This window comes from Herpailurus yagouaroundi, unplaced genomic scaffold, assembly GCF_014898765.1.
Source record: "Herpailurus yagouaroundi ecotype Mexico unplaced genomic scaffold, PumYag 77, whole genome shotgun sequence".
In the NCBI taxonomy this organism is placed as follows: domain Eukaryota; kingdom Metazoa; phylum Chordata; class Mammalia; order Carnivora; family Felidae; genus Herpailurus; species Herpailurus yagouaroundi.
This window is the reverse complement of record NW_024412388.1, coordinates 47,340,974-47,365,116: the sequence shown is the minus strand read 5'-3', so window position 1 is coordinate 47,365,116 and position 24,143 is coordinate 47,340,974. Positions and strand designations below refer to the sequence as shown.

At 45.5% G+C, this 24,143-nt stretch overlaps 1 protein-coding gene across 15 annotated transcripts in view; it reads left to right on the top strand.

Annotated features, from left to right (window-relative positions):
- DAB1 (DAB adaptor protein 1) overlaps positions 1 to 24,143 on the top strand; it is a 1,153,213-nt gene that overhangs the window by 152,710 nt on the left and 976,360 nt on the right. The gene's annotated exons all lie outside the window — the stretch shown is intronic.

Here is a 24,143-nt window from a genome sequence, read left to right as displayed (position 1 = left end):
ACTAAATATTAAGTGTCCTGTGCTGAAAGGCATGAAGGGGCACAGAGTGGTATTCTCAGAGCCGACTTGCTTTCCACTTGCTGTCTGGATGAACGAGATGAACTTGTTAATTATACTGCCTGAGTCGTAGTATCTTTATTTGTAAAGCAGGAATAATTACCCTCACACTTCATAGGATGGGTTATGTATGTGTTCCCGGTAAATCGTCAAGTACTAACAATCCTTACTATTGTTGTTATTCGTGCTGATAATGATGGATACAATCATGTATCTTTATTAAATCAGGACAGTGAGTCATAGTGTGCCTAGAGGACAGTGCCCCAGTTGGAGGCTATGGGCAAGTCAATCTCTACATCTGTTTCCCCAAATACGAAGTTAAGAGGGTGAGTTTGATGGGCACTTGGTATAGGACCTGGTGTACCGTAAGAGTGCAATAGATGGAAACAGTAAGCGCTCAATAAATACAGGTCAGATAAGTTAATGAGTGAATGAAAAAGGAAAATTATGGGATTATCTGAGTCTACATGCGATGAGGAAGTGCATTATGTATTGTGCAGTGAGGTGCATGTAAGGGAGTAGATTATATGGCAGGTGGGTCATAGAACATGCTCAGCTTTCTCCTGCCGTCTCCTGACAGAATCACCTTCTTCAGCACGTCTGTGTGTGTTCTTCTGATGCCTCAGGGACGGACTGCCCACATCAAGCCCTTCAGGGACAGGGCCAAGGCTAACTGTGAAGCCCAAGGAGACCATTGTCTTACGTGTCAAACTAAGCAGAGGTGACAGTAATAAACTTATTGGATGTGCCTTTGTTTTACTTCATTCCCACTCATTCTCACACGGTATAGTTTGGAACAACACTGAACCCAAGAGTCAGAGATTTATAGGGGTTTAACCTGCAGTGTTCCTTTGAGGTTCTAGAATGTTCAGGAAATCTGTGCAGACATCTTTTGAGGCTTTCCTGTGTTCCAGAAAAATGGTGCATGCATATGCCCCAGTTTTATTTTTCTTTTCCTTTTTTAAGTTTATTTTTGGGAGAGACAGAAACAGCGTGAGTGGGGGAGGGGCAGAGAGAGGGGGAGAGAGAGAATCCCAAGCAGGCTCAGCAACAGAGCCAGACACGGGGTTCCATCTCATGAAACCCCGAGATCATGACCTGAGCTGAAACCAAGAGTCAGATTCTTAACCAACTGAGCCACCCAGGTGCCCCATCCCCTATTTTTCTAAACGTAGCTGAATTAAAGAAAGAAAACACTCCTGCGTGGAATTTGAAAGTTTAGAGAATCTTATTATTTCATAATATTACAGACACAGGATACTCAGATGAGGGCTTGTACCACAACCTCCCACCCAATTTCTTCTACTTCACCTTTGGCAGGTGGCCCTCTAGCCTCTAGGTGCGTGCACGCTCCCAGAGATGAGATACTTGATATTTTCTCCAGCATCGCATCGGCGGGGCCAACACCAGCCTGCCCTGGATTTTAGCTCCTTGATGATAGTTCTGCCCTTTGGTATTCCAGTGGAAACTTTGTTTCTCTTCTAGGTGTTCCTACTTCCCATGTTTGAGAATCGTGGTCTTGACTTACCATTTTGTGCATACTAAGCCCGTCTTTAAATTCTTTTGCTGGATTATTGTTTGTGATGATAACCCACGCCATTTGTGGAGATAAAGCTTATGATAGGCAAGACTATGCCCTACATGTTTTATTTATTTCATTTTTGATCCTCACCACAGCCCGTAAGCGTAAGACTCTTCTCACCTTAGTTTTACAGGTGAGATAGTTGAGGTTCAGCCGAGCTAGGAAATGGCATGGCCGGAATCTGGTTCTCAAGTGCGGGCTGCATAGTGTGAACTCCTAATCCCTATTCCATAACACCCCTCCCCCCTTTCGTAATGTTACTAATAAAAATATAAATAGTACTATTATAGATACCAATTACTGGTGGGCTGCTAATTGCTGGACTCAGCTAGGGGTTTTATATCCATTAGCTCTTATCCTCACAAGAACTAGGCAAGGAGATCTCATTGTTTACAGGAGAGGAGCCAGGGCTATCAGAAGCCGGTAATTACTTTGACCTCCCTCTATCGCTGTATCGGGGAAGCTGCTTCATTCACACTTGCATCCCGTGTCAGATGAGCCCCTTCGCTCTGGAAGACACTGTGCTAGGCACTGGGAGGTACAGTAATAAACAAGACCGAGTTCCTCTCCCGACAGCATTACATTGCCGTGGGAAAAAAAAAAAAAAGGCATTAAACAACTAATTACACAATTGGTTATTTAGTTTACACTGTGATGTTAATCACTCAAATGAAGGATTAAAATTATACGCAGTGCTCTGGAGGAAAAGCGAAATGTGTAATGAGAGAGAAAGTAACAAGGAGATCCAAGATTGTGCGATGAGAAGGAATTAACTAGTCCGAGGGGGAACAGAGAGGAGGAGGAACTCTCCAGGCCGTGGGAACAGCATGGGCAAAGGCCCTGAGGTGGTGTTGGGACGCACAGGGCCTGTACTGTGGGGCAAGGCGGGAGAGACAGGCCCAGGCCCTACAGAACCATGAGGACCCAATGGGAAGTTTGGCCTTTGAAATGGGGAATATTTAATTTGGTTTTGAAAAGATCACTCTGGTTTTAGGAGTGAAAATGGATAGGTGAGAAATCTGTGATTACAATGCCTACTGGCATCTGATGAGCAGGACCCTCACCATGAGCTGGATTCTGTGCATCAGTTAATACAGCCAGTGATCCCTCCCAGAGCAGTAGAATAGTCTAATGGTCACGAGTATCACCCAGAAGCCCAGATGCCTGAGTTTGAAGTCTGGCTGTACCTCTTATTAGTTATGCAACCTTGGTCAAGTTACTCAATCTCCCTATGCCTTAGTTTCCTTATTTGTAAAATAATATCTACGTCACATAGTTATTGTGAGATTATGTGAACGAGTATATACAAAGCACATTGAACAGGGCCTGGCACATACCAAATGCTCTTTTGTAAATATTACTATTTTTTAATGGCCTCACACACTGTTGATTGAAAGCAGTCGTGATTAATTAAATTCATAAGATGGTTATAACACAACCCAACAAAAGCTCATGAGAGTTTTAAGTCTAACAAGTTAATCTATCTTCCCAACCCAAACTGGAGTTGTATGTGCTTCCTTTTCCTTCCCACAGCATCTCCCTGTTATCTATTTATGGTTTGGGGGAACGGCCTTTTCTCCCCTACAAGAAGAGCACTCCCTTTGCTTGGGTTGCTTTTGGCCTCCTTCATCCTTTTCTCTATTGCATTGTATTTATGATTTAGCCTCAGAGAGGTCCCTCTTTTACCCCTTGAGGGGGACCCTGTGAAGTGCCACCCAGGTCCCCTTGCAGGGAGGGGTCTTTTGGGCCGGCTGCTAGGACTACAGTGGGTAGACAGCTCCTTCGTGTTGGGCCTTCTGGGATTGACTCAGCTGCAGAGAGCAGCCTTGTCCAAGGTCCGCCCCTCCCCAGGCAGCACCCACCCAGAGTCCCACATGGACAGCTCCGCATGGCCGCTCCAGCACTGGGAGTCCCCTCGGGGTTGGCCAGCACCTTCCTTAGGGTTGGACCGCAGCTTGGCGTCTCCCTCTGCTGACCCCTACTTCCTGTCCCTCCTCTATGGGTGTGGACCCCAAGAGCACCACCTGTCTGTCAGACATCCTGCACAGTATTGTGTCCCAGAGCTGGCCTCAGGGAGAGTCCACTAACTTGTGACTCAGCCCATTGTTTCTCAGAGCTGGAAGAAGACCACGTTAACCACCACCCCCCCCCCCCCCCCGGCTCCTTTTGTGCCAACGCACCCTCTACAGTTTCCTGATAGCATGAATCAGAGTCTCTCATGAACTGGAGGTGTTTATTGCTTGTTTCCCCTTATCCCGGTTCCCTTTACTAAAATAGAAGCTTCTTGTCTGCCTTGAAGACACTCAAAAAATATCCAGTGAATGAATATCTTATAATGTAATGGTTATGTTCACTCAGCCTCTGAGGCTCAACTGCCTGGATTCAAGTCCTGGCTTTGACATTCATCAGCCAGGGATCCTGCCTAAGTTTTTAAATGCTGGCATCTACCAGTGCTGGGCCTACAGCATGCAGAGCACAGTGTAAGTGCTCAACAAACCCTAGCAATCAAGAGTCAGTTCATTCAGGAGGCCTCAGTGAGGATTCAGTGAGATAATATATGCACATTGCTTAGGTAGCACAGTGCCCAGCTCGGAGCATGCACTCAATACATTTATCTGTTGGCATCAGTCACTGTCTTCGCTAAGTGACCAGAGAGCAAGAGTGTGGCCTCAGCCTCAGCCTCAGAGTCACCCGCAGTGCCAGGCACTGTGCTGAGCACACTGGAGGCACAAAATAAAGGCAGGGAAGTGGACAAACAATCCTCTCTGCCCTGACCTGTAGGGCGGACGGTGGTCTGCCTTTACTCTGAGAGCTCCACACTGCCTAGGCCAGTGCCAGCCACGCAGCAAACACTTCACACGTGCATTTCATAGAGGTGGCTTGAACGAGCTTTCTGTCCAGCCCAGTTGCTCAAATGCGGTCTCCATGGCGACTCTCAGTCCAGCAGTTTGAGGAAGGTGCTTCCAGATCTGGGGGCTGGCACACTGCAACCTCTAAGCACGTGCCATATTTCCTCTCATTTCTCAGACAGATTGTGGGTTGTGTGTTCATTAATTAAGATGAGAGTAATTGGTCCCAGAAAATAGTCTGCATATCAGCTTGCAAACTGTGTGCACAACGAGGCCCCGTGGTTCTTTCTCTCCCATCTCATATCTCTATAGCCGGTTCCTTGGCTCCTGACTATTTCCCCAAATCCCCAGACCCTCATTTTACTGCAACAGTTGAAGAATAAAGGGAGGGTAGGATTTAAAACAGAATTTCCTTGGCTTATTGGAAGTCTATTCGTGCCCAAAGAGGGGAGAAATAACAACCCCCCTCATATGTATGTAATACTTTATGATTTTTTAAAAAATGCTTTCATATATGCAATTTCATTTATTCCTCACTGCATCACTGGGAAGAAGCTTTTATTAAAGTTGTTAAGAGCTCAGGCTACAGAGCTCAAATCTGTGTCTTCCCCTCGGTACCTATGGAAATAAACGGCAACTTTCTTGGGCTTTTCATGGGTCACTTTCCCAATGTGAAATATAATGGCTTAGCACCTACTTTACAGGATTAAATTGTGGACTAAATGAGATAATGCAGTGAAAGCATAGCAGCCACGTAGCGAGCTCTTACGGTTTTTGTTATGAATATAGAACATACCCATTTTACAGATGGGAACTAGGGGCTCCGAGATGCCCAGTTACTTGGCTAAGATCTCTAGCTTGTAATAGCCTTGACAAAAGTCTAGACTTCACATTCTGTAGTTCCTATATGGACACTTAATAAAAGATACCATGGGCCAGGGGTGTGCTTTACATTGGACTTTATATTATGGTTCTTCTGGTCTATAGAGTGCCCTCAGAGTGGGGACCGTGTTATCTTTCTAACTTCCAGACAGTGTTGAGCACAAACGTATCATAGGATAGTCCCTCACTTGGGACTTACTGCATGAATGAATGAACCAATCTGTTGATCAGTAAATCAGGGTTATTAGCTCATAGGCTAAGAGCTTGGATTCTGGCCTTCTCTGACTTCTTAGGTCCATGGCTCATCAATCCCCACATGCACTTAGTTATTTCTTTTAGTGTACTTTCTTGAAATTTCTTGCAAATGGCTTACTCAAATTCTCATGTAGGTTCTTTGGGTCTGGCCATGGGAGAGTGAATATAATATGATTTCTACTCATCTTGGGGTTATAAGGGCTGGGAGACTTTCTCAAAGCAGAAAGCCACCTGGGTGCCCAGGCAGGCCCTCTGTCATATTTCCCACTTGGCCCAGCTTCAGGATTGGGATTCTCAGGGCCAAAGTGAGTATTTCCACCCTGCCTAAGGAGCAGAATCTGGGGACCTTGGTATATTTTTCCCACGTGTTAGCTTTGTGTCTTTGGATGTGGTTGAGTGGCAGAATAACATGACGAAAGATGGGTGTTTCAAGGGGGATCTGGAGTAGCTGTGTGGAATGTCTTTGAGGCTGGGAGACCAACCAAAGGCTGCCGGAATGCTGGAGGCAGAAGCCCTCGCTGAACCTTGTGTAGGAGCCTCCCATCTGAAAGTGACTGAGAGCCCGAGAAAAACCATGCAGTAGAGGAGAAAGCCCTGGAAAAGCATGAGTAAGACTTGAGTTCTGATCCTTACCTTATCATTGAGTAGGCCTGTGACCTTGGACTAGCACTGCAGCCATCTCTGATTCCTTTTCTTTTCTACAGGAGCAAGTTCTTCTTCCCTGGTTTATTTTGTTGTGTTGTAGCAAAGCTCAAGCAAGATGATGGCTGTGAGGGAGGTTTGAGAAAGACAACTTACACTACACGAGATGCACTTTTCGTGTTGTTGTAGGGAAGTGAGGACCTATATATAGGGTATTTTAATATAGTGAGTTTTTCTCTGGATGAGACAGCTTCTTATTCTAACGAGAAAAATTGGTTCGAGCCCAAGGCTACTCATTAAATCAGCAAAAACGCTTTTACTTTTGTTGGCCTCAGTTTCCTTACTGTTTGAAATGGAAGTTAGATTAAATGGTCTTTAAATTCCTACGAGGGGCATGCTAGGATACTAAGTCTGGTTAATTTATGGGTAGCAGATTAGGTACGTGGAAGAGATTTCTCTCCCCATTTTGGGGAAAGGAAATCACATTTACCGATTACTGACTGCTTTTTGTCAGGTACGTACATTCCCTAGCTCATTTAACTGTCACCCAGCCCTATGCGGCAGACTTTATTATTATCCACATTGCACTAAGAAGAAACAGCTGCAGAGAAGAGTTATGGGGGCAGGATTGTCCCCTGCCCCTTCGAGTGCATGTATTGAAGCTCTAACCTCGAGTGTCCCTCAGGATGCGACCTTATTTGGGAACGGGGTCATTGCAGATGTAGTTCGTTAAGATGAGGTTATTAGGCTGGGCCCTATTCCACTATGACTGGTAACCTTCCAAAAGGGGAAATTTGGAGACATGCACACAGAGACTGCCATAGGGAGATGAAGGCAGAGGTGAGGGCAGTGCTTCTACTTGCCAAGGAACGCAGAAGATTGCCTGCAAACCACCAGAAGCAAGGGGACAAACCCGGAACAGATTCACCTTCCTAGCCCGCCAGAGGAACCAGCCTTCCAACACCTTGACTGGGGGCTTGGAGCCTCCAAAACTGTGAGATGATAAATGATGTGTTTAAGCCCCCTAGTTTTGTCACGCACCCCTAGGACACGAACACAGAGAGGTTAAGCAGCTTGCATAAAGTTGCAAAGCTAGTGCTCAAATTCAGGTCTCCTGCATTCCAAACCTCGCAGACTTATCACCGCACACACCCTCCATACCCTGGAATGCCATCCCCCTGCACGTGAGGGAATGGGGCCAGTGGAGATGCTCTGGAGTTCATTTGAGACCCTGAGCATCCCTTTGCACAGACACTACCGGTCCTCTGACTTGCCCAAGGAATGGGATGGAGTTGCCGAGGATCAAGGGCCCTTTCCTCCTCTTCCTTCTTGCTGGCAGCACTACAGGAAGCAACAGGGAGGCAGACAGCCCCTGGCTTGGCTGGCTTCCCCAAACAGTGGCCTCCGAGGTTAGAATGCGGCATCCCCCTGCCGAGGAACCAGATGCCCCACATAGGAATGTGATGTCATAGTAGGAGGGAGTGCTGAGCAAAGGTAGTCAGGGAGAGAAGCCGCTTAGACTAATGTCACCTTTTGTCTAACAGCCTGTGGCTCCTGGCCGAGACAGCTGAGAGTTGGCAGTTTACCCCAGGACTTGGGCACACACTCATAAAACCAGAGGCAGGCTTTCCTGTTGGCAGCCTAGAACTTAGTGGGTCCTGGGGCCGCCCACCCCACCCCGCAGGCTCCCCAGAGGGTGGAAGGGGCATCAAGGGAAGGGCTCTGAAGAAAATCTCTGCTGGAGTACCTGCGTTTTGTCACATTGCCTCCCACCTGCCTTCTCTGCAAGGCGGCCCTAACCACTCTCTCCCTGCCCTGGGGGAGAAACGGGCTTGGGAAGATGAAGCGGGTTTTCCAAGGTTCCATAGCAAGGAGCAGGAAACCTAGATTAAAGCTGGTCTGTCTGTATGAATCTGCACAGACCATAATGCAGAGAAGCGGGGGGTGCAAGCCTGCCTCTTTCTCCACGTGCTCCTCAGCACAGGGCCAGCAGGGGATGGAATGGGAACTCAGCATCCCGTGGGAGACAGTTCGAACTTTGCTTTCCTGCCCAAATCCCAGATCTAGCCATGTCTTTTAGCAGGTGAGTCCTCACTGGCTACAAGGAGAAGTCCAGATCCCTTAGCCTGGGCTCAGCCTTACTCTTAGCCTTTCCCTACCCATCCTCATCTCATTGCCACTTTCCTCCAGCACGGGAGTCTGGTGTCTGGTATCCCTAACTAACCCACTTGCCCTGAACATGTGCTTTTCCCACTGTTATGCTTGGGCTGGTCTTTCCCCAGGCTTGGTATATCCTGCCCTGCGCGGCATGAGAAATCCTGCGCATACATCAAAACCCAGTGTCCTATCACAGTGTCAGTGTTGTGAAGGCAGCACAACACAGGGATTGTGCGCACAGCTCTGGGGCAGGACGTCCTGGGTTTGGATCCATTCTCTGCCACTTCCCAGCTGTGTAACCTTGGGAAGACGGTTTCACCTGTTCTGACTCCATTTCCTCATCTGTGAAATGGCCATGAGAGCAATGAGTGCCTATTTCATTAGGTTATCGGGAGGATTGAGGTGATCAACATTTTGACCATTTATAATCTGTTTTGTATGTCGGGCTACCAATTCTTCCTTGCTTGTCTGCCCATCAGACAGTGTGCACCTTAAAAGCAGGGATTGTGTCTTATTTGCCTCCCATAATTCCTAACACAGAGCCCCGTACCTGGCTGATAAATATTTGTTAAACAAATAAATGGATACATGTATGACTGAAAGCAGATTTACAGGGGCACACTCCTGTGGATATCTAAGCATCAACGAAGCAGTTACAGCATTCGTAACAGAATTAGTTAATGTCTATTAAGTGATTACTGTATATCAGGAACTGTTTAAACACTTTGTTAACTCATTCAACTGTATCAACAACCCTCTGAAGTTATCGTCATGTTCTTTCTTTTTTAAAATTTTCATTTATTTTGAGAGAGAGAAAGAGAGTGTACACACACAGATGAGTAGGGAAGGGGCAGAGAGAGGGGGAGAGAGAGAATCCCAAGCAAGGCTCTGCACTGTCAGCGCAGAGCTCCGTGCAGGACTTGATCTCACCCACCATGAGATCATGACCTGAGCTGAAATCAAGAGACGCTTAACCAACTGAGCCACCCAGGTGTCCCAGTTACTGTCGTTTCACCATGATTTTGTGAGTGAAAGAGCCACGGCACCTGGGGTTTCAGGGGCTTCCTGGTGGCAATGTGGCCAGAATACAGCAGAGCTGCATTCAACCCAGGCCTGGCTCCAGCGTCCCTGTGGCAAATAGCCCAGACAAGCAAGAGGTGGGTCCTGAAACAGCAGTGGGTGCTGAGAGGCGGGATGGAATGAGGGAGGCTGGATGGGCCAGGCTGCGTTTGGAGTGAGCAGGTGGGGTTGAGACCTTCACTGCAAACAGCCTTGGTCCATGCCTCGCTTTTCTCCGTGAGTCAGCCCAGCTGTCTTGAGGAACTGAGAGAGAGCGGAGGGCCATCAGACAGCAGGTGTGGTCCTATCTGCACGCAGGACGATGGATAAGATGATCTCTTCCTATTGTTTTGTGTCGTGTCCCTAGCATCTAGTGGAGTGCCTGACACATAGTCTATATTCAATACGTGGCAGCTGAATAAATGAATGAGAAATCACGAACTCCAGGATTCAGTGGCTTCCACAGGTATCCAATTTCCACTTATGTTCCTTTAAATCACTTCTCGTGTGCGTGCCAGAAAGCCCAGGTTAGAGAAGGGGGGTACACATCTTCACATGATGAGACGCTGCATATCCAAGAAGCGTGACTCTCATCACCGCCCGGTACAGCAGCCCTCAAGAGTCCTGTGCCCCTGGAGCTCCAGCGGGTGGCGTTGCTATGAATGATGAGGCCCCCAAATGGTCTCAGCGGTGAGCAAATATTAACACTTTGAATCAATTGCGCCTCCTTGATTACTGGGAAAACTTTCTGGAGGCTGGCGGAGAGTTATTGCACCATGTAACAGTTGAGCATGGGTGATATAGTGGGAGCGGGTGGCATAAATGAGTTTAAGGCAAAGATGGATTTGCACTTGGAAACCAAAATCATACGGTGAGATATGCTGGTGGAATTACAAAGTACACCTGGAAGAATGCCAAAAATAATGCAGATGGGCCACTGGCTGTCTCAGCCTGTGCTTTCCATTGTGGCCAACTGTAAAATGGGAAAATTAATAGTACCTACCTCAATAGGGTAGCAAGGGGGAATAAAGGAGTTCATGCAATAAAGCACTTAAAACAGTGCTGAGCAGGTGGTGAGCGCTCAGTGAGCATTACTCAGCTGTAATATGCACTGGGGACCATTGAATACAACCGAGAACAAGAGACTGGGTCATTTTGTCCTCACAGACCTTGCAGGGTATGAACAGCCAGTCACATAACTGTTGTGTGTTGGGATAGGTGCCGTGATGGCAAAAATTCAGGGTGTTTTGCAACTCAGATATCTGGTTTCCCTCTGCTAGACTTGGAGGGTCAGGGAGGACCTTCACAGATGAAGTTGCATGATGGAGGAAAGAAACAAGCAGGAGGGGGGAGTGACCTGGCGAGCAGGGGAGAGGATGCCTCTAAACAGAGGCAATAAGCAGTGTGTGCAAGGACCTGGAGGTAAGAGCTTGTCCATGATGAGAACTCAATGTCAGTCCAGCTATGATGTGGACGTGGTTGGGTGTGTTTGCTTCCTAGGAGCCGCTGTAACAAAATACCACCAATAGGGGTGCCCGGGTGGCTGGGTCAGTTGAGCGGCCAACTCTTGATTTTAGTTCAGGTCATGATCTCACGGTTTGATTCATGAGATTGAGCCTTGTGTTGGGCTCTGCACTAACAGCATGGAGCCTGCTTGGGATTCTCTCTCTCTCTCCCTCTCTCTCTCTCTCTCTCTCTCTCTCTCTCTCTCTCTGCCCCTACCTGGCTCACACACTCCCTCTCAAAATAAGTAAATAAACATTAAAACAAAATAACAGAGAGGCTTAAAAAAAATAGAAATGTGTCTTCTCACAGTTCTTGAGGTTGGAAGTCCAAAACCAAGGTGTGGGCAGGGGACAACTTTCTCTGAAGGTTTCAGTGAAGAATCGTCCTTTGCTTCTTCCTAGCTTCTGGAAGTTGCCTGTAAGCCTGGCAGCTGCCACGCTCCAGCATTTGCCTCGGTCTTCCCATGGCCGTCTTCCCTCTCTGTGTGTCTCAGTTTGCTCTTCTTATAAGGACACCCACCATTGGATCAGGGCCCTCCCTAATCTGGTGTGACCCCATTTAACTTAACTAATTACATTTGCAAGGACCTGATTTCCAAATAAGATCACATTTGGAGGTTCCGAATAGAAATGAATTTACGGAAACACTATTCAACCCAGTACGGTGGGGGTGGCCAAGGGAAGAGGAAGTGAATTGAAGAGAAGAAACCTTCATATGAAGGGATTAATAATAAATATTAAGAAACCAACATTTATGAGCACTTACAGCATACAAAGGACTATGGTAAGCGTTTCACACATATAAAATGCAGACCCCCTTTGAAGGAAAGACTATCAGGTTGAGTGAGTCCACAGAGGAAAATCAGAGCTGAGGGTTCACACAGTGTGCCATCAGTCAGGGTCCCAGTAAGAAAGAGAGGACATACTTGGATGAGGATAATTCAAGAAGGGTTTACCGAGCAGGGCTTAGGGAAACCACAAGAGATAGAGCAGGGCACACCCATGAGTCTAAAAGATGTAGCGGCGGGAGCAGGTATTAGATCCCAGAAACAAAGCGTTGTGTGAAGGGGCCATGTTGAGAAGAGCTGTGACCTTGGGTTGAGGGAGGTAGCCAGTCCACGGTGACTGCAGAGGGAGGGAGCCTGAATGGATACCCTGATTTGACTTCTTCCCTCTGGTCTTCTGTTGGGACCTCATTGGCCTACCCCAGCTAGAAGCCAGAGGACAAGACAGCCCCTTCGTGTAGTCCACGTGTGTCAGCCACATGGGGCATTGAGCCAAGTGGAGAAGGCTAGGGTAGAGAGGCAGGCCGACCACACCTTGCCCGAGGACATCCATGAACAGCAGAGCCAAGGAGACAGAAAGCAGTCAAGTTAGATTGTGATGAGAAAGGCAATACAACCTAACATTAAGAATGAGCCTGGAATCAGGGCTGAGACAGACTTGCTTTCAAATAACTAGTTTACTCCACGTCCAGCTAGCTTTGTGACTGTGGGTGTATGCAAACCTCACATGAGTTCGGCCTCATGCAGCCATTGAGATGCTGATATCCATCAACACAATTAAAGTGCTTAGCATTGTACATAGCGTTTGTAATAAACAGTAAACGTCCACTGTTCTTGCTATCATTATAAACCGTGCAAAGCAGCAATCTGTTGCAGTGGGGCCGCTCTTGAAGGTCTGTGGCCACCATCACAAAGTACAGCACTGATCCACTCATTTGTACACGGACCCGTCCAACATGTATGTGTGAGTATCCAGTCCATGCCCATCACTGGTCTAGCTGATAGTGGTGAACAAAGCAAACGAGGCTCTCTACCCTCATAGGGGTTACATTCTGATGGGTCTCTGATCTGAACATGATCAGTGCCAAGGACAAACACAGAGCAAAGGAGAGAGATGAGGGGTGCTTGGGGTGAGGTTGCCAGTTGAAACATAGTGGCAGGAAGGGTCATTGAGAAGGTGATATTTGAGCAAAGATCTGATTGGGGCTGAGGGAGGAAGCCATTCTGATATTGGAGAGATGAGGGTTCTAAGTGGAAAGAAGGACAAGTGCAAAGGCACTGAGGCCAGAGCATACCACAGCAAGGGTGCAGCACAGTGGGCACCGGATGCAACGAGGTGAGAGGTAACAGGGACCAGATCTGCAGCCCACAGCCTTTAAAGGTCTGTCTCCTATAGGACACAGGGACACATTCTGCTGGGCATCTCCCATTCACACAGTTTCCCATCTGTAAAATTGGGATAACAATCCCCATTCTGTTTACCTCCCAGATGATTTTAAGATGTAAAAAAGATGGGTTATGATGTTGTTTTGAACATAAGTATTAGGCAAGATAATGTTTTTATTGCTTAATAATTTTGCTTTGGGCCTCCTGCCGCTGAGCAGAAAGACTGCCCATGCCCTCGAGACGGTGCCTGTGCTGGACCATTGCTTGACAGCGGGTTATCGTGTCTTTTATACAGAAACTCATCTTCTTCCTTAGCTTCACGTCCAGGACCTGTTTTTTTTTTTTTAAAACAGCAGTTTCTCCCCGTTACGTTCCATGCCCCAAACCTCCTCAGTGGGATCACAGACCAGTAATTCACAGAGGCCCGTTATTTATCCTCTATGCGGTAAAGACTTTCCGTAGGTTATAGGAAATAAATGTGCTTTTTACTGTCGTCCATGGTTCTTAGGAAACGTATCCCGTCGGTGGGGAAATATCTTTGCGGGCCCAAGCAGTTTTATGTGTGAATGGCCAATGAGCTGATAATGGGTTTTATGTCTAGCAGTAACCAGCGGCATCGCAGGCGGCCCTTCCTTCACTGCAGTCAGGACTCGTGGATTTCTCAGCCCACGGTGTGTAAATACTTCTCATTGATGTGGTGGTCTGTGCTTGTAAATAGACAAGCTGGTGTCCCCATGATATCTGCTAGGGGAAACATGGAATCCAAGAAGACTGATGGTGCTGAGGCAAGAAGCCTGGACCCAGAATGAGTGGCATGAGATGAAAAAGGGTGGGGCAGTGGAGACAACACTTTGCATAGTGGAATCTCTGGGTTATGAATATGTATATTCATAGATTAGATTGTGATACTGGAGCTTACAGATCATAGATACTGGAGCTGCTCTCTTACCTCTCTTGGTAGGGGGGTAGAGGAGCAAAGGCAAACAAAGTGTGTGGATAATTATCCTGGGCACCAAGCACTTTACATACAGCGTGTTTTTTGATCTACCAAATAAACCCCCAAAACCCTGGTAAGATTGACACTTTGATCCCGATTTTATATATGATGTGAGAGGAGATTCAGTGTTAAGAGACTTATAGTTGATACGTGACTGAGCCAGGGTCCAAACACTGGAAACTTTGTAGGAGTTACTGTCTTCATCTGTAAAACAGGGATGATAGTGCACACCTATATATTTGCGTAGACAGGACAAGCACCATGCTAGTGTGGAGCTCGTGTTTGGCAAGAAGAAAGTCTAGACTTCCAGGCCCAACTTTATTTTTCCTTGCCTAACTTCTTCCCTCTGTTTCCTCTCTTCAGAATTACATACAATTGTAAATAGGGAACAGGTAACAGTGCGGGCCCATGGCGTGGGTGAGACGATGGGAGGTAAGATCCAAACCGAGGGCTTATCAGTGTGACCTTGTGTATAGTGGATTTTGGAGGGTCTCGGACCTTAGTTTGGAGCAGCAGTATTTATTGGTGGAGCTTACAGAGTGATGTCATAGTGTTGTTTGAAGGCAAATACAGAAATTGGGTTTCCATCACAATTGGGGAAGGGAAGAAAAAAAATGAATCAATAGTTGTTGATACCTGTCAGAGGGCCGCTGCTTACATACGTTATCCTTAGCATATTTCCAAGAGAATACGGAAGTCTCCAGTTCCTGGAGGCCTGGAATTTTTGATCTGTTTCTGTTTTCCACGGTATCTCCAGCACCTAGGTCAATATGTGGCAGGTAGGAGAGCATCAGCACATATTTGCTGAGGGGACTGTGGCTGTTAAGGAACAGCACAACACCAGGCAAAACCTATCAGCCACATGCCATGCAGTGATAAAGCATGAAGATAAAGCAATCTGGTTAATTCTCTCTCTTATTTCCCTAAATATTGCTTAGACTAATCCTCTTCTATCACACTATACATGTCACATCCAAAACTCTGTTATATTTCACCGTTATTCCTGCTGTAGCCTCCACTCTGTTTTCCGCACCATAACTGAACCCACGTCTTACTATATAGCCAGAAAGATTTTAAAACAATACAGTAATGTCACTCTCCCGTTTAATATCTGCCAATGACTCCATGCCTTCCAAATGGAGGCCTAAATTCTCTCAGGCTCACAACAGCCTGCTGGATCTGGACCACGCATCTCTAGCCCCATTGGTTTCTGTTCTGGACTGAACTGTTTTTAGGTCCTCAAATGAGCCATGCTCTCTGGCCTCAGGGCCTTTGCACATACTGTTCTGTCTGCCTAGAACACTGCCCTACAGAATCCTTTGTCTGGATGACCTCTGTTCATTGTTTTAGTCTCCATTTAATATCATTTCTTCAGGGGGCCCTGCTGAGAGACCTACCCCATAATGTTCCCGAATTCATGCTTCCATAGCGCCCTGCATATCTTCTTTCAAACACTAATGGTTTTTAAATGCTTGTTTTCCCCACCAGGGAAAACCCTATGGAGAAAGTGGTGGATTATATATTATTTACTACTGTTTGCATTGCCCCCCCCCCATGCAATACCTGACCTATAAAATGTGCTCAATAAATATTCGTTGAATAAATAATCATCGTTTAAATACTATGAGTATCCTGAAGACTAAGAGTCATTCCCACTTTTCAGATAAAGAAACTGAAGTCCAAAGAGATTAAATTTCAAATTCAAGATTAAATTTCAAACTCACTTGGCAAATGATGTATTTAAGAGTCAAATCCATGTCTAACTCCAAAATCCATGCTCTTTCTGCTATTCCAATGAATTGTTCCAGAAAATCAAATATTCTGGTTACTAGAAGGTCACAAAATATGTTATACAGTGGGTACCAATTTGCAAAGAATCAAAATACACCAGACACAATCAATTCTTTCCCAGACGACTCAAAAGGCTCTGCAGGGCACTTTAGGATAGCTGCTGAAGGACTGTGGGCATAATTATCGTTGGACAGGAGTTTGAAAACAGTTCAGATTATTTATAGTTCCTTTTTGCTAGACTCTTGATAAATGGTCTTTGACTTGACTTTCAAGTCACAGAGGTGATCTCTTATACCTCCAGGCCTGAGACAGTGTTAGTAGAAGAGCCCGTGTTTCTCACCCGTATGGAATGGCATGTGCGTCTTTCATTCATTCGACTGTGGCTTCCTTCTGTCCCATCCCCATAACTCTCTATGTTTCTGACTTGGACATGTGACTATGGTTAGTAGGATCCAGGCTAGGGGCTACATGGCTCACATCCCACCTGTTCTGTGAGATGCCAGTCATTGATCCACAAGAGGGCAGTAGTAGCAGAAAAGGCCAGCCTCCCCCTTGCCAAACTCCATACCTTGCTGTCCAACACGGGAGCCGTGGGTCCCATGTGGTTATTAAGCACTAGAAATACGGCTAGTGCCACATGTTAAAATGATGATATTGGGTTACATTCACTTAAAGAAACCTATTGTGTAAGTTAATTTCACCTGTTTCTTTTTACTCGCTTAAATGTGGTGACTGGAAAATTTACGATTACATATGTGGCTCACATTCATGCCCCACATTATATTTCTGCTGGACAGCACTGCTTGATACAATCTATAGGATGATAAAGCATAATTTTTAAAATAATTAAAATTTGAACATAATTTTTCATCCTATAAATAAATATGTCACATAAATATCATGTCATAATAAGAATTGGGCCGGATCTTGGAGCTTATCTAAAATATCCTTATTTTCTGGCCAGAAACACTGAGGTCCAGGGAGGTAAAGCAAGTCTGTCCAAGGTCACACAGCCAGTAAGCAACAGAGCGAGGCTTTGAACCTAGGCCACTAACACCAAATCAGTTTCCTTCATTCAGTGAGTGGCCAACAGAACACAGGCATCACGGAGCTTAGAATGTATCCCTGAGAACCTCCTACTTCCCACGTGCTAACATCAGTGCGAGCCACGTTATAAGAGTGTTTTTATTCAACACCCACTTTGGTCTGAGATGCTGTACCATTCTGCACAAAGGATACAAAACTAAGTAACACTCAGGCTTAGCAGGTACCACATGGATAGTAACCAGTTAACATCATAAAACAGAGGTACTGGAAAAGTACAACTGAAAGCTAATATGGAAATATATTCAACCTCACTTGTAATTAAAAAATGTAAATAAAAATCATGGTGTTTTACTGTTACCTTATTCATATTCTTTCTAGTTTCATAGGGATTTAAAGTAGTTCATAATCCTACATTCAGAAAAAAAAATAGCAAATAGAATCAATATAAAAAAATAGGAAAAAAAAGCCCCAGTGATTCTTTCTGCAAACATGTTTTTATGGGGGCAATGAGGCTTCATCCCGAATAAGTGGTTTGGACGATATGGACATTTCAGTTACCATGGTGTTCTTTAACCCAATTTTCTTTGCTTTAGAAAAAAATTTAGTTATATCCCACTGGATATTTGATACATACTAGGCAAAACATTTAACTTTGTTTAGTTTAGGAAAATCCAAAGTTCCCTGGCTGTTCCCTTACTATCAAGATGAGAAAGTTCCTTGGGAGAAGAAATCAAGTCTTATTCTGGACCTCAGTTACTGCCATGGGACTTGACGCATAACGCGCGACAAAGCTTCGCCGAATACAGGAAGATGACCCGCATTTGTTCTGTGCCAGTTAGGTGTCCATGCACTTTACAAGCCTCTTTATATAAATGAGCTCATTTAATAATCACAAAACCCTGAGAATTTGGGTCTTGATTTGCAAATAAGAAAACCAGAAACTCCAAAAGATTAAGAAACATGCCCCAAATCTCTGGTCACGAGGAGGCAGAGCTAGGATTTGAACCCATCATGTATCTTGTTCCAAAGCTTGTGTCACTAGGTCATGTGAAGGAATAGGAGAATAAAGGGAAAAGAAAGAATACAGAAGAGAGAGAGAAAGAGGAATGGAGAGAAGAACAAAGATGGGAGGGAAGGGGTGAGTGTGGAGTTACATGTCTTTTGGCACATAGTCTAAGAAGAATGACAAAGAGAAGGGTCAGAGTTTCCCTGGAGAAAATTATTCCTGGCGATTTAGAAAGAAATTTTCTAAAATAGCAGGTTAGGAACTCAGCCACCGTGGAAGGCTTGGCTCTCTGAAGTTCCCCCAGGACAGTCTCCTCTCTTGCCACCTCATTATCGCCAGGAACAATCTGCATGGCCAATAATGAGGGAATCTTAATGCCGGCAGTCTCAGGAGTGGGTAATGGCCTTGCATGAGGAGCTCAGGTCACAGGATCAGGCCTGGATGCTGGGGAGTGAGCTGTGTGGAGCTGCTGACTTCTCTCCCTGGACCCACAGTCCATTAGCCCTTACCCCCTCAGCAGGGCGGTAATGAGAAGGTGAGGCCCACTCCAAAGCCCCCTGCAAGCAGATCAGGGGGCGGGGCTGTGGCCTCCCCAAGGGCAAGCACATCCTGTCACCAACCCTGACCAGCCTGCTGTCCCTGAGGTGCTCTAGGTCTGCCTTCAGGATAGCGTTTGTCCAGAATTCTGCCTCCTCTCAAACTCTGCTCCTAACAAAAGTGCACCGACTTTATTAGGAAGCCAAGTATCTCCAACCTGACACCTGTAACATCCTTTATAGTTTCCATTTATATATTTCCACCTGTGAACCCATGTTATTTAGTGGATAAAGCAAAGATTTTGGAGTCAGAATTTTATTAATCTTATCATCTCTCTCCCCCTATCAGCTTTATGACCTTGGCATTTTATTTAACATCTTTGAATCTTGGTTTCTCAGATGTTATAAGGAATAATAATACCAGCTTTGTAGGTTTATTTGGATTATTACTACTTGTTATTAATAATCATAGCTAATACTGAGTTATTATGAGTTGAGTTCTGTGTTAGTTGCTTTATACATATATTATCAGTAATCCTTATAACTCTGCATGTGGATGTTATTCTTATCCCTGATTTACACAAACAGAAACTGAGGCTGAGATTGAGTTAGTACATGTCAGAACTGAGACCTGAGGCCTGGTCTCACTGACAAAGTCTGTAACCTTAACCACTATGCTGTCTTGAAATTACGAATTGAACACCCAGAGTCAGAGCCTGACACCGACTATGTTGTCCATAATATTACTTATTTTCTCCACTCCTTTTCTGTTTGACTAATATATCAGTCAGGATCCAGTTGGAAAATAGAATCTTTCTAGGTATTTCAAACAGAGGGAATTCAATACAGGAACTGGTTGCATGGGTGGTGGAAGAACTGAGAATCCAAAGGCAAGCCAGAGACCAGCAATGAGAGAAAGCCACTGTAATCCTTAGGCTAGAGGAACAGAGGGAGAAGGTAGTGCCACCAAATCCCAGAGACTAGGGTCACCTTCAGATGCTAGAACCACAGAGGAACCATGGAAGAGATGCTATTCCTTATGGAGATGCCAACCAAATCCAGGAAAGATGGGGATTGATATACCCTGACCTCTTCCCCCCCTTCCGATCTTTTAGTCACCACACGGTGCCTCCAATTGGCCAAATCTACTTAGAATCCCAAGAACAAGGGAGCTTGAGAAATGTCATTTCCTACAAACCTGAAGGACAGAGAAGAGATCTGAGATCAAATAGGCAGGTTCCTGGCATATCTAACAACCCTGTGAAATAGGTAGGTTGAGATTATCCTCTCTATTTGACTCTGCCAAGTATCCAATCCATGGCACAATGGTGAATCCATTTTACAGGATGACAAAGTAAAGGCCAGACAATAAGTACCACCAGAGCTCCCAAGAGGGAGCCATTAATCCTGTGGGAGTCAAGAAACCTACAGAATGGGAGAGACTTTGAGACATCATGGGTTATGGACAAGTAGGGTTTTATCAGAGAACCAAAGAACTAAAGATATGGATCCGTGAATTGAAAGGTTTGGGCTGGATAGTCTCTGAATTTCCTGCCAGTTCTAACTTTCTTTTTTAACTTTGAAATCCTACTGGAGACTGGAGAGATATATAATCTATATTGTTTCCATAACGCTTTAAGGGGTCCATTTTCTAATACTGAATTAAATCTCTAAATCCCTGTTTACACTGGCTCCGTGGTATCCCTTCATGTTGATGGAGAAATTGACACATGGATGGGGAACATGTTGCTAACAAGATCTGCCCCAAAGGGCCAGAGAATTTTGGTCTCTAGTTAACACAGTTGGGGAAAGCACAACAGCTTTATGTTAATGTTTCGGTGACCCATTACTTCTAGGATATGTTGTCAGGACATTTGATCTGCACATATGTCCATTATATACCCCTTTGCACTGAGTTTGATGGCTGAACTTTGCCATTGACATCACACCCTCACTCTTGGAGTGCCTATATCCAATTCCTCCTGTTGGATGGAGTGCTCATTTTGAAATGCAAATCTGATAAAATACAGCCTTCCTCCTGTTCACTTAAAATCCCTTCCAGGGTGCCCCATGCCTTTAAGATAAATCTAAACTCCCTAGAATATCTTGGCTCCTTCCTAAGTCTCTCAGTCCCCTTCCTTGAACTCTGGGTTTCAGGTATATTGAACTGCTGACCACGCTCTTTCAAGCTTCCATGAGAACAGTCTTTGAACGGGCTGTCCTCACTGGAATATCCTTTTCCAGTTTCTTGCTCTGGCCAAGTCTGTTGCTTCCTATGGGGTCTTCTCCTTGCCTGCACCCCCCTCCTTTTTTGTGTTTCCAGTGTGCCATGAATTTGTTGTTACTGAGAACTAGCACTCAGTATTTGCAGCTTTGGGTGTATAGGATCTTCTTGAAGGCCTGTAATAACTTGGTAACTGGTGGCTACTGGGGGACCGAGGGTGTTGTTGCTTTGTCTCATTTCTGCCTTTCTAGTACCTAACAGAGTGTCTGGCACACAGTAGGTGATCAGAGAAATGTTTGTTGAATATGTGAAGGATTGGAGATTTAAAAATAAAAATAAAACCTTTTAAAAGCCTCCATTTAGGGGTGCTTAGCTGGCTCAGTTCGTGGAGGATGTGACTCTTGATCTCGGGCTGGTACGTTGGAGCCCCACTTTGGGTGTAAAGGTTACTTAAAAATAAAGTCTTCAAAAAAATTCTGTGTTTATTAAATATGGTACTGTTGAGAGATAGTCCTTAATTCAGACCTGTCTTAACATGCCCAGATAGGAGTGTGCTTCCAAGGTAGTTGGCAAGAATTCCAACAGTGCTTTTATGAGAGGGACATTAAAGAAGCCAGCATCTCTTCATGCATGGCCCTGCAATTTCATTACCTTTGCTCCTCAACTCAGCAGCCACCTGTGACAGGGCCTCAGCTTAACGAGCAAACCTTCTTCCTGTGGCAGAGCTGACTTGGCCCATAACTGACAGTAACGAAGGGCCTTGGCAGATGAGGATGAATACTGGTACCTTGTATTGTTTATCAATCATCCAAAGGTCCAACCCTGTGGGCATTCAAACGGCCTCGGCTGGGGGGTTGGTGTGGAGCCTGGGCCCTTTGTTAGCAGAGATGCCTGGCTGACCAGCGCCATCCATTGTTCTATCTCTCCGGAGAGTGGTTCATTGATCAGAGCATTCTTTCCCTGCCAGCCCTGACGGCAGCCTCCAAGTCCTCCACAGACTAGAGCACAGGAGCCAGCCAGCACCAGTCCTAGCACATTAGAGGAGTGCTAGTTGCCAGTCCTGGGGCATTGTCACAGAGCAGGGCGCGGTAGCTTGAGCGGTCTATGCTCGGCAGCCAAACTTCCTGGACTGGAACGCACACTCTAGCTGACACTTGTTAGCCGCATGACCTTGGGCAGGTTACCTCTCCCCTCGATGTTCCAGGTCCTGCAGTTTAACATGTGGATGGTGGTAAGAGTGGCTTGGGATTCGGGGGGTTAAATGAGTGTATATGGGTGTAATACTATAGAAAGCTGTGCCCGATGTATACTAAGCACTGTGCAAGTTTGGTTTTACTAACCATCCTACACACCTAAGCCGAGATACGCCCATTGTTGTTCTAGATGCTACGTAGGGAAACAGATGAAAGGATAGGCTTCCACCCACGGTAATCTCCATCTACAAGGAAGCAAATCACTGCAGTAGTTTGACCACTGTGACGTGAAGGTTGCACAAGAGTCCGTGTGAGCATGGAGCATCTTCCCAAGATCATCAGGGAAGGCATTCAGGGCTTCACAAGAGAAGACACTGGAGCTAAAGCTTGAAGGTAGAGTGGGAGTTTGGCAGAAGGGTTAGTAGGAAAGAATATTCCAGATAGGAGTGATGCAGCTGTGAAGACTCAGAACTAGGGCCCATTGCGGCCTGTTTGGGCAACTGTAATGCGTCACTGGCTCATAGGTATGATGAAGCAGGAACAGGGCCAGTCTTTGGGCCCCAGGAGCAACTCGTAGGAGCTTAGACACAGTTTCTGTGGGTTACGAGGACTCCCTCAGAATGACGAGATTCTGTGAAACGAGGGAATTGAGCTGGATGCGTTTTGTTGTGCTCTGAGCTATTATATTTACTTTTAAGAGAAAAAAAATGAATACATAAAAACTAGACTTGCATGAGATTGGTGTTAGACCTGAGTTTCAATACTCAGGCAAATAGAATAGTGGTTTGTGAGCTGATTTTATCTGGGCATGTGGTCTGTTTTTAACTCTATGATTCTCCTGCCCAAGGTTCTCAATCCAAAGGAAACTCATTTAGCCTGAAGGTTCTGTACCAATTACATAGTTTTATAAGGTCAAAGCAAAAGTTGGGAGTCATTTTATCTTCATCTGTACTGGTAGAAATTACAGAATCAAGCTGCTTTAATAAGAAAAAGCACCAGGAAGGGAAAAGTGAAAATGGAGGTGTCAGCACCATCAGAGATTGCTGCTGTGTCCGGAAGCGGGAAGATGAGGCCGGGTTGGGCTGTGAAGTTCTCTGACAACACGGTCTCTGTCCCTGAACAAGTTGCCCGGGCTTCAAGAGGAACAGACATGAAACACAACATCCTTCCACCCTTATTAAGATTTAATCCTGCTTTCAACAGGATTGTAATGTTATTAAATTAGATTTTTTTCCCCTTCCTTAAAAAGGGATTTAACTTTTGCTTTCCTGACATCATAATCAACATGGAACAGATGCAAAGGGGAAATTGTGTGGCCACTGGTAATATGGACCTATACTTAACATGTAGCATGCGAAGTTATTAAAATGGAAATTAATTCTTTTTATTACTATCGTACCCTATCAATTAATTTGGTTAGAGGTGCTTATGAATATGCAATCATTCCTCTTTGCTGCCTGTCCCTTATTCTGTGTGTGTGGAAAGCATTGGTGAGGCAGTAGGTAACATGTTAGATTCCTCTGCTAGCTTTGTCACCACTCTTTGCTCTCTACTAATGGTGATGACAGCAATAACTGACAGTTCCTGAGTTCTTCTTCCATGCCAGACACTGTTCTAAGCACTTCACATTCATTGTCTCATTCAGTGCTCACAACAAATTTTCAAAACGGGTACTTTTACTGTCCCTATACGAAGAAGAGGTAGATGTGGCACACTGAGGTGACAGAATCTTCCCTGGGTTGCCTAGACATTGTGACTCCGAGAACTGAACTTTTCATCACAGATTCTCAAGAAGGGACTAGGACAGGGTATGCATCTCAGACACCAGGCTCCTGTAGGCTGAGGAATAGTGTGGGGGACCTGGGATGGGACAGAGGGCTCTGAGCTGGCGATATGTGTTTTAAAAATATACTTTTTTATTATTATTTAGGTATGGTAAAGCCCCCAGATCAGGAGATGGCTGTCATTCATGGTTTATTACTCACAGATCGCAAGAGGAGGAAGCATAGCACTTCACCAGGTCCATATGGAAGCCCCAGGCTTGGTCAGGAGGCAGAGGGAGAGGGAGGAACCATGGGCAAGAGCTTTTATTGTGACTTCTGTAAGAAGGAACATGCGGCAGGGTAAACAGGTTTAGTATTGGCTAATTTGAATAATTTCAGTGGGCTCTGAGGCATAGGGGCCGTCCCT